Source organism: Ursus maritimus, unplaced genomic scaffold, assembly GCF_017311325.1.
Source record: "Ursus maritimus isolate PB19 unplaced genomic scaffold, ASM1731132v1 scaffold_12, whole genome shotgun sequence".
In the NCBI taxonomy this organism is placed as follows: Eukaryota; Metazoa; Chordata; class Mammalia; order Carnivora; family Ursidae; genus Ursus; species Ursus maritimus.
The window spans coordinates 47,517,278-47,533,575 of NW_024423564.1; the positions used below are offsets into that span (position 1 = coordinate 47,517,278).

The window sequence follows — 16,298 nt, forward strand, 5'->3', positions numbered from 1 at the left end:
CCCTCTGCCTCTCCCCCCAGCTTGTGCTCTCTCTCTTGCTCACTCTCTCTCTCTTTCTCAAATAAATAAATCAATCAAATCTTTTTAAAAAATGTTGCTACCAAACTCTCTGCTCTAAGATATGGAATACATAAGACATTACCCCAACTACTAGTTTCAGAAGAACATTATTGCAGCTAAGTTCATGCCAAGAAAGTGAATGTTCTGTGGGTTTCTTGTATTCTCCCTCTAAATGCCTGCAAATGTGAGGAATAGTTACTGAAACCTGTGATAAAGCAAATAAGGAAAATCTAAACTTATCCTTGCTTGCCAGTACAAACAGAAGAATCCCCAGGGAGGGGGACTCTGCATCACTTCTTACTTCCAAATCCCACAAGGGTGTATTGGCTTAGAAGAAGCTAGGTCACATGTGAAACTGAGCTCTCAGGGAATCAGAGAAATCAGGATTGTGAGTAGGGTGGAGCAAAAGAGACATCCAGCGCACAAAGTTAAAAGAGGCATTCATTCACAGGTGCCAATCCTGTACTTGCACAAGACTTAGAGTAAATTCATCCTTAAATTTGGGGGACAGGGCACCTCACTTGCCTCACTCTAGTCCTGGTCATGCTGAGAATTCTTCAGTTTGCTAGCCTCAAATGGAGTAGGTTGGAAGAGAGTTCATAAGCCAATCTGCAGTATTGACCACAGCCAGACACTTGTCTCCTTAATGTCCTTCTTCCCATAGTAAAACTACCAATAAGCCTAAGGCCACACAAAGCCACTATGTGTGCTTTTGTCTACCGCAATACAACTACCCCACATATAAATGAAAATTTAATACCTTTTCTCCATTTTAAATAAAAGACAATTGTTATCAGCTATAAGATACCCAAAAGAAAAACAAATACACTGAGACTATAACATTCAGTAATCTGCTTATTATTTTATCTCTTTGTTCAAGAATGCCAGTAACCATAGAAACATGTTACTAATCAATCTAATTCATGTTATAACTTCTAGTTACTCTATTTATCATAACTAGGAAAGGAATTGTAGTCTACTGTAATTGAGAGAATCACTATCTCGTAAATGAAATGTCAAAAACAAACAAACAAATAAGCAAACAACCATGATTCAGTCTTTGTGCCCAGTAGGAGAAAACATAATCAGAAGAAATTTCTATAGTTTCAAAGATAGATTATGCCAGAATTTGGATACCACTGAAAGTTTCTTGAAGTGTTTTTCCCTTTTGACAGAGAATACTCAGAGAGTTCACCTAGGATAATAAGAAACACTTAGAAAGAGAAGACAGAATCAAGTCTTATTTGCTTCTAAAGTAATATCTCAGTTGATTTATTTGTGAAAGCAGAGATGAATACTCAAAGGGAAGTTTTCCTTAATAAGACATTAACAAGAATAATATGCATATAACATATTACCAATACATTCTTTTTTTAAAGATTTTATTTATTTATTTGAGAGATAGCAAGAGCAAGAGAGATCATAGAGGGAGAGAAAGAGGGAGAAGCAGACTCACCATTGAGCACGAAGCCTGATATTATGACCTGAGCCAAAGGCAGACACTTAACCAACTGAACCACCCAGGTGCCCCAATAACCAATACATTCTCATGGGAAAAAAAAAAAGAAAAAGAAAAATAGAAAAAGAAAAGGAAAGAAAAGAAAAGAAAAAAAAAGTGAGGAAGGAATACAGGAAATATCAGGGTGAGGGTGAGAATTACAATTTTAGGTCAGGTATCCTGAGAATGTATTATTGAGAAGGCAGCTTTCTAGTAATAACCCAAAGACTTAAGAAAGAAGGGGTAATCCATGCTGATATCTCAGGAAAAGGGTAGAGAACTCAACAGAACTAAATTACTGAAGTAGAAGCATGTCTGGAGTGTTGTAGGAGTAAAAAAGATTTGGTGTCCCTGGAATTGTGAGTGTGAGTGAGGTAGTAAATGAGATAACAGGGAGCCAGAGCATGGAAGGCTTTGACCATTTGTAAAAACAAGTTAAAAAAAAAAAAAATCCACTCAAGACTTAAATAAATAGATCAAAAAAGAATGGAACTTCCTTAAGCTGGAAGACTGGAACCTACAAAAATATCTAGAGCATGTATCACATTTAAAGATGAAACATCAAAATCATTCTCTTTAACATCAGGGGTGAGTCAAGGATGTGCACTTTCACATTCTCACTACTTTTCCTTACACCTTGCACTGGAGGTCCCAGTCAGAACAGTTAAAAGAATAAAACAAACAAACAAAGAATAACAAAAGAAACAAAGGTATAATAATTAAAAAGAAAGAGAACTATCAATATCGCAGATGATGTGATTGCTATTAAAAATCACCAATGAATCCACAGATAAAATATTAGAATTAATAAATGAATTTACAATATACAATATACAAAATAAAGCAATGATTGGTTAGAAAATTTAATTTCAAATAAACCATTTACTACATAAGGGAAAAAATGGTATATCTAAAAATTAAAAAAAAAACAGTGTAGAATTTTTATGAAAAAGATTATAAGACTTATTTGAAGATGTTATAGATTCAAATATGAAGAGATATCCATGTCTCTAGTTAGAAAGATTCACTGTAATAAAAATGCCACTTCTCCCTAGACTATTTCTAATCAATATTCCCACAGGGTGGGGATGGGTGAAGGGAGTCAAAAATTAAAAAACAACAACAACAAAGAAAAAATCTTCACAGAATCTTCATAAAATTTTATAACTAGTTTTAAAAAATTATTTGGAGTAAAGAGCTCTTTTCTTCAGTGCTGGCTGCAGAGATGGCAGCCATCTCCTACTCAGCATCATGGCCACCCTCAGACCTCTGGTGAAGCCCAAGATCATTCAAAAAAGGAGCAAGAAGTTCAGCAGGCACCATTCAGACCAATATTAACCGTAACTGGGGGAAATCCAGAGACACTGACAGTAGAGTGCACAGAAGATTCAAGGGCTGGATCTTGATGCCCAACATTGGTTATGGGGGTAGCAAGATAATAAAACACCTGCTGCCCAGTGGCTTCTGAAAGTTCCTAGTCCATAACGTCAAGGAGTCTGAAGTGCTGCTGATGTGCAATAAATCTCACTGTGTAGAGATCGCTCACAATGTCTCCTCCAAGAACCACAAAGCCATTGTGGAAAAAGCAGCCAGCTGGCCATCAGAGTCTCCAATCCCTATGCCAGGCTGCACAGCAAAGAAAATGAACAGATAGACAACTTATGTGCACATTGTATTTGTGTTAATAAAACCATAAAACTACAAAAAACTATTTGGAGTAAAGGATCAAAAATAGCCCTGAAGAAAACTTTCTTTCCTATAACAAAAATTACTATGAAGTTATGATTATTTTAATCATAGTATATAATCATAGTATAGTATTGGTTCAGGGATAGAATTCTAGACAAATGTAAGCAAATAGAAAAGTCCACAAGTGATTCTATCTATACATGAAAATTTAATTTAATTTAATTTATGACATAGTTGTCAGTGCAGATCAGTGAAAACAAATGGTTTTGGATCATTATTTATCCATTTGGGGAAAAAGAGTCAAGTTAGCTCTTTATGCCACTCAAAAGAATCAATTCCAGATAGATTTAAATGGGAATGGAAACCTCTATAATTATTATAGGACATTTATAACCTCAGGGCAAAAAAGAGTTTATTAAACAAAAACCAGAAAATCCAAATCATAAAACAAAAGATTTATAAAATCTATTATAAGATTAAAATGAACAACTTCTAATAATCACAAGACTTCATAAAGACAAAAAAATACAAGCTAAGAATCAAGAAAATTCTCACAACATATACAGCTAACAAAGTATTATTACCCTACCAATCAATCAATAAGAAAAAAAGGAAACACCCAAGGAAAGTTAAACAAAAACCACAGAAAGACACTTCATAGAAGAGGTACATGAATGACCTTTGAATACATGAAAAGATCTACAAACTCATTAGCAAACCCAGAAGTGCACTGATGTCTCAATAACTCTTCATTTTAAAACACAGTGTCGGCAAGAATGTGGAGCAATGAGAATATTCATCCATTGTTCATGAAGTGAAAATTGTTGCAAACACTTTGGAAGAGAGTTTGCCAGTGTGTTGTAAAAGGAACAGGTACAGCTCCACTTCTTGGTATACATGTTAAGGAAAATCCTGCACAAGTGCAAAACAAGGTAATTTATAAGGCAGCAATGTTTGCAAAAGAAAATAAATGTTAATATTTTGCTGATCAATGGTAGAATAGATTAACAATTGTGTTATATTGATATAGTATTATTCAGTAGTGAAAATAAATTAACTACAGCTATAAACTGGGTCAATCCAATTCCCCAAATATAATGGTTGTAGAATTATACCACAGAACCACACACAGAATGATTCTATCATTAAAAATATTTAAAATAGGAAACACTAATTATATATTCTTTAGAATCACCTGTATATGGGACAAAAACTATAAAAAATTTTAAGGGGTGATTAGTACAAAAACTGAAATGATGGTTTCTTCTTGAGGAGAATGAGGTTGGTGTGATTGAGGAAGGATACACGAGGGGCATAGGTGAAGCTTTTAAAATACTAGTCATGTTATCTCTTACCTTGGGCCATGGGTTCTAGTTATTTCTATACTTATCTTTAAATGTGAATGTATGTTTAAAAACTCTCTAAACCTCTGAACTCTCTAAAGCTATAAAGCATTTTAAACAAAAATAAACATCATTTTTATTCATTGATCCTTGTATCATAGAAACTTTGAGGTTTCTAAATTATCTCAGTACACTTTTATGATACAGACTCACACGTCTCCAGCTTTATTTGATTAACATACATGCCAAAATTTTTCATATTTCCTCAAAAATCTCCATCCATGTACAGAGCTGTACTGTTTGATCACCTAAGAAACTTGTCTGGTAGAGGAAAAGTCGAATGAAAGAAACTTTAGACATATAATTATCCTCAGTTTTGCCTGCCTCAGCAGAGTCTAAGAGCTGCTGAATTTTGGGTCAGATTCTCTGCCAGGTATTTACGGATAGCATCTCAATTAATTCTCATGAACTCATGATGCATCTGCTATCACTTCTGTTTTGCAGATAAAAAAACAGTCTCAACAATGATTAAGCAATTTATGTATCACTACCCAAGCTAATAAAGGGTAGAAGAGAGAATTAATCCCTGGTCTTCAGATTCTGAAGCCAGGACTCTTCCCATTACACCCCACAAGGAGACTGGAATTGCCAGGTACCAGAGACATCAAGCACAGTAGCTTCAGTGGAAAAAGAGCTTATTTAATAAGATAGATGATAGATAGATAGATAGATAGATAGATAGATAGATAAACGAGTTTCCTGCAAATATGGTTCTTACTTGAACATTGATTATTTTGTTTCTAGTGTGTGATTTCTTTCCCACCCTCTGTTATATCTCTGTATAACTCTGGACTACAAAAATTCATTTAATAATTGTAAATCACTTTCTCATAAGTGGAACATTTTAGACAACATGCTAAGTAAACAATCCTACCATAATCCAATTATTTTAACTCTGTTTTTCTTCTTTCCCTTTTTTATGATACTATATTCTGCCTAAGAAAACAGGGCAATAGCAATACCCCTTACTAGTATTAACTATTAATGATAAATTCTGCTATGAAAATTTCACAGGCTGAAAGTTTAAAGTTATAAAAAATGAATTAGGCCTTTGTGTTACAAATTCTCTAATCCCAAAATGCTGCAAAGTGATTTTATAAAAGTCACATTGTGTTACGTGAAGAAAACTTCTAGTTTGTAACAAAAAGTTTTCTCAAACTCAAACTATTCTTAGTTTAAGAGTCTAGAGACTATCACTCCCTTTCCACTGAAGTAGCTATGCGTGTTAAATAATCACTGTGCTCAACAGCTTCTTAATTTCTAAGCAAGATTAATTCGGGGGCGCCTGCGTGGCACAGCGGTTGAGCGTCTGCCTTCGGCTCAGGGCGTGATCCCAGCGTTATGGGATCGAGCCCCACATCAGGCTCCTCCGCTATGAGCCTGCTTCTTCCTCTCCCACTCCCCCTGTTTCTGTTCCCTATCTCGCTGGCTGTCTTTGTCTCTGTTGAATAAATAAATAAAATCTTAAAAAAAAAAAAAAGGTTAATTCGATAAGCAAGCATCTATACTATTCCCCAAGACTTCTATCCGCCAGCTTGGGAATATTTTGCTACTAGAATCACGGAGTTTTTATTGTAGAATGAGTGAACTGGAGAACGTTTATTTGCATGTCATACATGTAGTATTTTTTTATACCTTACAAATAATGAAATAAAGTACTTAGGTTTTGTCTGAAAATAATTTCTAGATGATACAAGTGTTGTATCATCTAGAATTGGCTGTATCATCACAAGAATTGGTGCTGAGAAAGAGCCTCCTCGAGGGCTTGCTGATGGTTTTCATGTTTCATAAAACAACTACAGATTAGGTGTCTTTATGTTAAACAGTGAGAAAGATAGACTTTTCATTTTCTGGGTAATTTATATTTAATGTCGATAGAATGATAAATCTCAACAATTTCATATTTCCTGCCTTTCTCCCTCACTCCCTCTCCTACCTTACTTCTTTCCCTCCCCTCTCTCTGTCTCTTTCTTTCTCCTTTCATCCTCTTGCCTTTATTCACTCTTACTTTTTTCTTTCTTTTCATTCTATTCTAAGACAACAAAAGCAGAACTTTTAAACACTATTGTTGCAATAGGAAAAATCTCTGGGTTTTGAATAGTGATGCAACTTAAAAAAATTAATTCTTAAACTATTGTCTTAATTTACCACAAAATTTAAATTTTGCAATAACATGTTCTGAAAATAATAGGGAAAATTCAATGTAATAGAATACTTCTAGAGTAGGAAGTGGACCTGACATCTAATGCTGGCCATAGACTCATCCCATCCTAGTTGTATAATTTCAGGCAGCTCATTCAGTTTCTTCTTCTATGAAATAGAGTGTTTATTAAAGGAAACTCCAATGAGATTGCTCATGTCAAAGCAAGTTAAAAATGGCAAAGCTTCGTATCAACTGAGAGCAAGAGAATGTTTCTTTTCTACCCTGCAATGTTTGGAATTACAATGGCTATAACATTTCCTGGATTTACTATAAATTCTATTCGGTTATTTGGAGAAGAGGAGAATTTGAAAATGGAGAATTTGAAAATTCCAAACTGGTCTTTTGATAACAAGTTGATATATTTGATGTTGGCAGGGATGGGGGGGAAACTCATGAGAATATCATTTTACCTAAATCAGCAGAATGCTTTGCCTTATAGCAGTAATCCTATTCAGTATTCAACTTGTCAGCCACATCACAATAGGGAATATTTTAAACTGATTTTATATTAAATTCAAATGCATAATGCAGAGTACATAAATATTTATCCAAGCTATCAAATGAACCAAATTCTTAGAGTGACAGTAAATATATAAGTATATATCTTAAAAGATTAAACCTATTCTGGCTTCATTTTTATTGTGTTTCCATAATTCCCTCTCATGTAACTTGCTTTGTTGGTTTGTATTTACAAATAAGTGTAAGTTTGCAGTCCTTGGCCTGCCCTCTCCAGACTGGCTATAATCAAGACAAAAATTTTGCTTTGAGGGGTGCCTGGGTGGCTCAGTTGGTTAAGCGACTGCCTTCAGCTCAAGTCATGATCCTGGAGTTCCAGGATGGAGTCCTGCAATGGGCTCCCTGCTCAGCAGGAAGTCTGCTTCTTCCTCTGACCCTCCCCCCTCTCATGCTCTATCTCTCTCTCATTTTCTTTCTCTCAAATAAATAAAATCTTTAAAAAAATTTTTTTTGCTTTGATTCTGTTTCTTTTTGCTCAGTGTAAAGTAAGTAAAGACTCTGGGCCTAGAGCGCATGGGCTCTAGGACACCAAAATGTTCTGTTTGCAAATTTTACTTGCTAATTGAAGCAGACTGGGAAGAAAACAAAACAAAACAGGTCAGAGGTGAGATGTCAAAAAAGGATTATGACGATATTTAAGGCTTTACCGAGTATGTAAAAATTAATTAATTATTTGTAGAATATTACCCAGACATTCATCCATGATGGTATTTGTATTGATTAATATGTTGAAATACCATTTTCTCCCCTTGCTACTGATAAACTCTTCATGGAGACTCTTGAGTTTTAGTTTTATTACTTATTCCCATAAGATTAGGTGAATCCCATATACCCTCTGAACTTCAACTTCATCTGTAAAATTATAATAACACTAAGCACAGGAATGCTGAGAAGATTTCCATTATTACCTTTTTTCTTTTAGATTCCACATATAAGAGAGATTATATAGTATTTGTCTTTCTCTGTCTAACATTTCTCTTAGCATAATGCCTTCAAGGTCTATCCATACTGTTGCAAATGGCAAGATTTCATTCTTTTTTATGGCTGAATAGTATTCCAATATAGATTTCTTTATCCATTCATCCATCAGTGGACAATTAGGTTGTTTCCATATCTTGGCTATTGAAAATAATGTTGCAGTAAAACATGGGGGTGCAGATATCTTTATGAATTAGTGTTTTTGTTTTTCTTCAGATAGATACCCATAAGTGAAATTGCTGGAACATATGGTAGTTCTATTTTTAATTTTTTTGAGGAGTCTCCACACTGTTTTTCATAGTACCATTTCAACAATTTACATTCCCACCAACAGCTCACAGGTGTTCCCTTTCTCCACATCCACACCAACACTTGTCTTTTTGATAATGGCCATTTTAACAAGTGTGAGGTGATATCTCATTGTGGTTTTGATTTGCATTTCCCTGGTGATTAATGATGCTGAACATCTTTTCATGTACTTGTTGGCCATCTGTATGCCTTCTTTGGAAAAATGTCTATTCAAGTGTGTAATTCTTGTTTGATTTATCCATGAAACAAAAAAGTGATAAAAGTAATGATCTTGCTAGCACCCTAAGAAGGCACAAATCAAGATTCAACACTTCTGGGTTATTTTAAGAAGTCTGTTGTCACAACCACCCTTTCTGCCTTGGTGTGGTAGCAAGAGTCCTGTTTGTCACCACCTCTCTCCCAGAGGAGTAATGGTGTGAACCATGAGTCCTTCATGGGTTAGTTCAAATTGATCAGTTGAGGGTTGTGAGTGGGACCTAAGCTAGATAAAACAGACTTCCAGTAAGATAGGAAATGAAATATAAGTAATCAGAATGTATTCTAATACCCCATACTCATACCTTCAGAAATTTCCCACTAGCCTCCATATCCTAGAGAAAATAGAAGTTTGAAAGAAAGATATCTGATAACATTGGCATCAATAATGAAAAATCATGGTCAAAGAAGGATATTGTTATATTCCATTTGTAGCATTTTGAGGTTTCATTTCTATGTCACATATATTTCATTACATTAATTTCTTTGAATGAATAAAATTAATTCATTAAACAGAGGATGTCTAGCTGATTGCCTAAAGATTTCCCAGGTTAGGGAAGCAGCCCTTGGCCTTGAAGTCATATGGGAAGAATAAAGTGCATCCACCACAAATGAGAAAGACAGGTGACTAATTATTGTTCTGAAAGAGTAAATCCTCATTTAGCACTCAGTGTGCCCAGGTAACAATAGTCCACATCAGAGTTAGCTAGAATTCTACATGCTTTGCAATCTCCATCCCAGAAACCAATGTCCTCAAACTTAAGTAATATCTTAATTCTTGCAGAGGGATTTTCTTGCTTAGCTCCAGATTCATTCTTGGATTATGATAAGTAAGAGAAGGAAAGAGGCCTGATCTTCTCTAACAGCAAATTAATTTCCCCCAACCATCTTTTACATATTCCCAGCTTAAGAACTGGAAGATATCTCTATCTGCACTTTTTCTCCAGGTGATCTCATTAGTCACTGGTTTTAAATCTCAACTATCTACTGATGAAATTAAATTGCATAATTTCAGCCAATAAATGCTCCTTAAATTCCAGATTTGAGTGTCCAATTTTCTATATTCCCACTTGGATGTTTAATATTATGTCTAAAGGAGAACTTCTGTTCTCCCAAGTTTTCCTTTGCAAAGTAACTACTTTTATGTCCATGCTTATGATTTGGGAAAATCTTTTATTTGCCCTTTGAAATCCATTAGTCCTACAGATTCTGTGAGATAAAATTTTCTTTTATCTCACTATCTCTTTCTCCCTCCCTCTGCCTCTATCTCTCACCCTGTATTCCTCTCCCTCAAACACTCTCCCAATAAAGGGAACATCATCCTCATTATCTAGACTTTTGTAAGCTTTCCAATTGCTTCCATTCAATCTAATTTTCTTCACACAGTCACCAGAGATTTTTTTTTTCAATTATATGATAAAATCCAAATTCCTTAAATTGGCATGCAATGCTCCTAATGATTTACTTTCTTTCCTCTTTAACAAATATTTTTCCCCATGACCCATAATGTAGCTATAATAAAGAATATGCATTTCCCATAAAGTGCTATGCTCTTTCCACATGCTAAAACTAATGCCTGAAATTATCATCTCTTCACTTATTTCCTGATGGATTTCTATTTATCCTTTAGGACTCAACTTAAGCATCACTTCTCTGAACTAACCCTAACCCTTAGGAGCTGCTGCCTTTTGTTGCTATCGCTGTCTACCTCTATTAAATTTATTTTCACTTGGATTCTAACAACATAAGACAAGATGAAATATTGTCCTTCTTCTCTACTTATTAGACAATGAAGTCTTTGACACTAAGGATTTTTTTCTTCTTTTTTGTCTTGCTTATCTTTAAATCAACAAGAACCTAGCACAAAGTCTAGCAAAAATTGGTGCTCAACAATTTTTTTAGGAAAGAATAAATGTTGCTACATAAAAAGCATTATTTTATCCACTTAAGATAAGTCATTTAAGAATTATTTAACATATGTTAAGTGTTTGGTAAATATATTCCTCCATTAACACCATCTTCACCCTAAAATATCTAACAAGACTGCAATCTAAAATGTATTCTAGCTTTTACTTTGCTGTGGAGAAATGAAATAATATGTATGAAAACTGCATTTAAAGAGAGAACTATTAAATCTCTGATATTGTTACAAGGTGTGATACCTTTATCTGTGAGTTGATGTTCAAGGCATTTTCATAACAAGGAATTTGAAGTTTGAGCGTAGAGTGGTGTTACAAGGGGCATCCCTGGAAGTGAGATGTTTTAATCAACTACAGTTACAGAAGAAAGCCCTGAAATTAAAGAAAATAAGAAGCTCTGGCTTTAGCTATATACAGGCATACCTCAGAGGTTTTGCAGGTTCAGTTCTAGACCACTGCGATAAAGCAAATACTGCAAGTAAGTCAAATATTTTTTTTTGTTTCCCCGGATATATTAAAGTTATGTTTATACTATACTGTAGTCTATTAAGTATGCAATAGTATTGTGTCTAAAAACACAATACGCATACCTTAATTAATAAATACTTTATTGCTAAAAAATGAAAACTATCATATGAACTTTCAGTGAGTCATAACCTTCTTGCTGGTGGAGGGTCTTGCCTTGATGTTGTAGCTGCTGACTGATCAGGGTGGTAGTTGCTGAAGGTGGGGTGGCCATGATAATTTCTTAAAATTAGACAACAATAACGTTTGATACATTGATTGACTCTTCCTTACACAGACAATTTCTCTGGAGTATGCTATGCTCTTTGATAGCATATGGCCCACAGTAGAACTTTTTCAAAATAGGAGTCAATCCTCTCAAACTCTGTTACTTTTTTATCAACTAATTTTATGTAATATTCTAAATCTTTTGCTGTCATTTCCATAATCTTCACAGCATCTTCACCAGGAGTAGATTCCAGCTAAAGAAACCACTCTCTTAGCTCATCCATAAGAAGCAACTTCTTATCCGTTAAAGTTTGATCATGAGGTTGCAGCAATTCAGTCATATCTTCAGGCTCCACTACTAATTCTAGTTCTCTTGGTTTTTCTACTACATCTGCAGTACTTCCTCCACTGAAGTCTTAAAAACCTCAAAGTCACTCCTGAGGATTAGAATCAACTTCTTCCAAACTCCTATAATGTTGATATTTCAACTGCTTTTTACAAGTCATAAATTTACTTAACAGCATCTAGAATGGTGATCCAAACTGTTGTTAATGTTGATATTCTGACCTCTTTCCATGAATCATGGATATTCCTAACAACATCCTTTCCAGAAAGTTTTCAATTTACTTTCCTAGACTCATTAGAGGAATCTCTAACCATGGCAGCTACAGACTTATGAAATGTATTTCTTCAATAATAAGACTTGAAAGTTGAAATTACTCCTTGATCCACAGGCTGTACAAAGGATGTTGTGTTAGCATGCATGAAAATGTTAATCTCATTGTACATCTCCATCAGAGCTCTTGGGTGACAGGGGCATTGCCAATGAGCATTAATATTTCGAAATAAATCTTTTTTTTTTTTTTTCTGAGCAATAGGTCTCAACTGCAGGCTTAAAATATTCAGTAAACCACATGGTAAACATATGTGCAGTCATTCAGGCTTTAGTGCTCCATTTATAGAGCATAGGCAGAGGAGATTAAGCATAATTCTTAAGGACCATAGGATTTTCAGAATGGTTAATGAAATGATGACTTCAACTTAAAGTAACCAGTTGCATCAGCCCTTTACAAGAGAGGCACCTGCCCTTCGAAGCTTTGAAGCTGGGCATTGACTTCTCCCCTCTAGCTGTGAAAGTCCTAGATGGCCACTTCTTCCAAAAGAAGGCTGTTTCACCTCCATTGAAAATCTGTTGTCTAGTGTAGCCACTTTCATTAATTATCTTAGCTAGATCTTCTGGATAACTTGCTACAGTTCTACATCAGCATTTGTTGCTTCACCTTGCACTTCTTTGTTCTGAAAACAGCTTCTTTCCCTAAACCTCATATATCAACCACTGCTCACTTTCAGACTTTTCTTATGCAGCTTCTTCACCTCTCTGAACATTCACAGAATTGAAGAGAATTAGGTCCTTGTTCTGGATTAGGTTTTGGCTTAAGGAAATGCTGTGGCTGCTTTGATCTTATATCCACACCACCAAAACTTTCTCCATTTCTGCAATAAGGCTCTTTCGTTTTCTTATCATTCACATGTTCACTGGAGTAGCACTTTTAATATCCTTCAAGAATCTTTCCTTTGCACTCGCAACTTGGCTAACTTGATGCAAGAGGCCTAGTTTTCAGCTATCTTGGCTTTTGCCATGCCTTCCTCACTAAGTTTAATCATTTCTAGTTTTTGATTTAAAGTGAGAAATGTATGATTTTTTCATTTGAACATTTAACGGACACTGTAGGGTTATTAATTGGCCTAATTTCAATATTGTTTTGTTTAAGGGAATAGGGAGACCTGAGAAGAAGAGAGATGGGAGAATGGTGGTCAGCCGAGCAGTCAGAACACACAGAACATTTATCAATTAGGTTTGCTTTCTTATGTGAGTATAGTTTGTGACTCCCCAGAACAATTACAATAGTAACATTAAAGATCACTGATCTCAAATCACCGTAACAAATATAATAATGAAAAAGTTTGAGATATTACAAGAATTACCAAAATGTGACACAGAGACATGAGGTAAGCAAATGTTGGAAAAATGGTGCTAATAGACTTGCTCAGCACAGTTACCACAAACCTCCAATTTGTGAAAAACATGACACTTTGGAAGCACAATAAAGTGCAATACAGTGATGGAGGCCTGTAGTGATCATCCTAAGCAAAATTAAAGATGAGAAATCTAAATCTGGAAGAGGTCCATATGCTAAGAAAAATATTTTAAAATATTTTAATGAGAGAAAGGAAAAAGCAATCTTAAAAAGGGAACACAAAGGTGAAATTCGGTAAGACCTTGGATCTGTATTTTGCCTTCTGGGAACGTTATGCAAAACCTCCATTTGCCCTAAGGACCTAGATACAGCCAGGTATATCTGCCATCACTTTCTACCTTATAATGAGCAAAGGATAGATAGGAAAATAAATGAGGGAACAGTTTTAAGAAAGGAAAACCCTCTTCTAACTCACGCAGTTAATATTTTTATTAATAGCATTAATAATAGAAGTAAACAGATTAAAAATAAAAGCAATACTAATAAAATAAAATGACCAGTGATGGTGCTCAGGTTTAGGGCGAGCCTGCCAATGGATACTAACTTTGAAGGGCAAGTTGCTCCCCAGATACCTTTTCTGCCCATTTATATTCTGTCATTCCTTCAAATTCAGATCAAGGTAGAGAATTTTAGAGTTATTGGACATTTTAGATGTCATTATCTAATTGTTCTTTTACTTAATAACAAAGGAAGTATATAAAGCCCAGAAACATTACATAGTTTGCTCCAAAATACCCTGCTGGAGAGTAGTAGCACTACCAGATCATGTATTTGCCAACTACCAATTTGATACCATTTTTGCCCCATGAATTTTCCAGTCTATCTCCAGCATGAAGTCTAACCACTTCAGTGCACACAGCAGAAGTCTACAAGTAAGAATTAAATCCCATCTCTGTTACTATTTGATGTAGACAAATCAGGTCTGTGAGCAACAATTTTTCATTTGTAAAGCAAGAATAATAATAAATGGAAAAAATCAAAGAAATATTTAATGAATGCCAGATTCTGTGCTTGGTTCTGAAGACACGGAATTGACTGAAACACAGACCATACTCCCAGGGACCTCACAACTTTTCCGTGTCACAATTTCTAAACTGTATTCTGTGACATTCTCGTCTTATAGGAGGTTAATGATGTTTGGGTGGAAAAGCATGGGAAATGATTAATTTTATGTCATCTTTTGGAGATTTGCAATTCATATTAGCATATTGAAGGCTTTCAAAAATTCTGCTTGAAATCAGTTTAGTATTAACAAATAAAGATCTGAGATAATATTTATGAAAGTGCCTTGCTAAGTGTACAATAGAAGACAGATATAATATTCATTATGCCCTTTTCCACATTCTTATTAGTTTATCCTACTTGACTTTTTTACTTCACTATTTTTTTTTCCAATCCTTACTTCATTTCTTCTAAGTAGTTAGGCATTTATAGGTTCTAGTGGTAAATTCAGATTCATCTAACATCATTTGCCAGGCACTGAGCTAAGCACATTCTCTATGCTTTCTGGCTCAGCATATAAGAACCAGTGTAAAAATATTGGCTGCTGTGAGGATGATATTGTACTGCAGATTCTTCTGGTCACCCATGAGCTGGAGACCAGTATCCATGGTATCATGGATGAATCAGAGCAGTTACCTTAAATACCTCTAAGAATTAAATTGCTACTCATCCCTTTCCTCAGCTGTTATGAAAGTTGGTCCTTAATGAAATATAAGATTTTGTTCTGAAAGTCATTAAAATAAGAAAAATAATAAGGTGAAATAAAGGGGATGAAGGATATACTTATTGTCATGAGCACTGAGCAATGTATAGAATTGTTGAATCATTGTACACCTGAAACTAACATAACACTGTATGTTAATTATACTTCAATTAAAAAAAAAGAAAAAGAAAAAGAAACTGCTTCAGCATTTGTTAGCAACAAATGCTGACATTAACCGAGCACCTCCATGTGCAGGCTCTGCATTATACAGAAGACAATATACATGTACATATTAGCATTTATTCCTTTCCACAACCCTATCAAGCAGGGTTTTTTTGTTGTTTTTGCCCATTTTTCAGGCAACTATTGAGATAATCCTGTTTTGGGGGGTATAGCCTATTAATGTGATAAATTAGATTTATTGATATTTAAATGTTAAACCAAAGTTACATAACTGTAATGAAACCAACTTGTTCATGATGTATTTTTAATTTATTTCTGGATTTGGATGGCTAATACATGCTAAGAAAGTTCATAGCAGTGTTCATGAAGGATATTGGTTTGTATTTTCTTTCCTTATGATATTTTGCTAGGTTTTATTATTGAAGCTATGCTGGCCTTATAGGTAAGTTGGGAAATGTTCACTGGTTTTCTATTTTCTAAAATAGATTGCGAAGATTGTTATTTGTTTTTCCTTAAATATTAAATAGAATTCACAAGAAAATCTTCTGGGCTTGAAGTATTATTTAGGGAAGTCTTGGATAATGAATTCTTTTCACATATATTTGTTATTTTTATTTTCTATTTCAATATCTTGTATCAGTTTTTTGAGTTCTGTGCTTTAAGAAATTTGTTCATTTCATCAAAGTCATCAAATTCATTGGCTTTATGTTTTCATAATATTTTCTTAATATTCTTTTAGTATCTGCAGGATCTGTAGAGATGACCCATCTTTTATTCTTGATATTGGTAATTTATATTTTCTTCTCTTT

The 16,298-nt window shown here is 34.6% G+C and overlaps 1 pseudogene; it reads left to right on the forward strand.

Moving 5' to 3' along the window:
* The first annotated feature begins 2,476 nt into the window (after positions 1 to 2,476).
* On the forward strand, positions 2,477 to 3,343 carry LOC121101957 (annotated as a pseudogene).
* Positions 3,344 to 16,298: the final 12,955 nt, after the last annotated feature.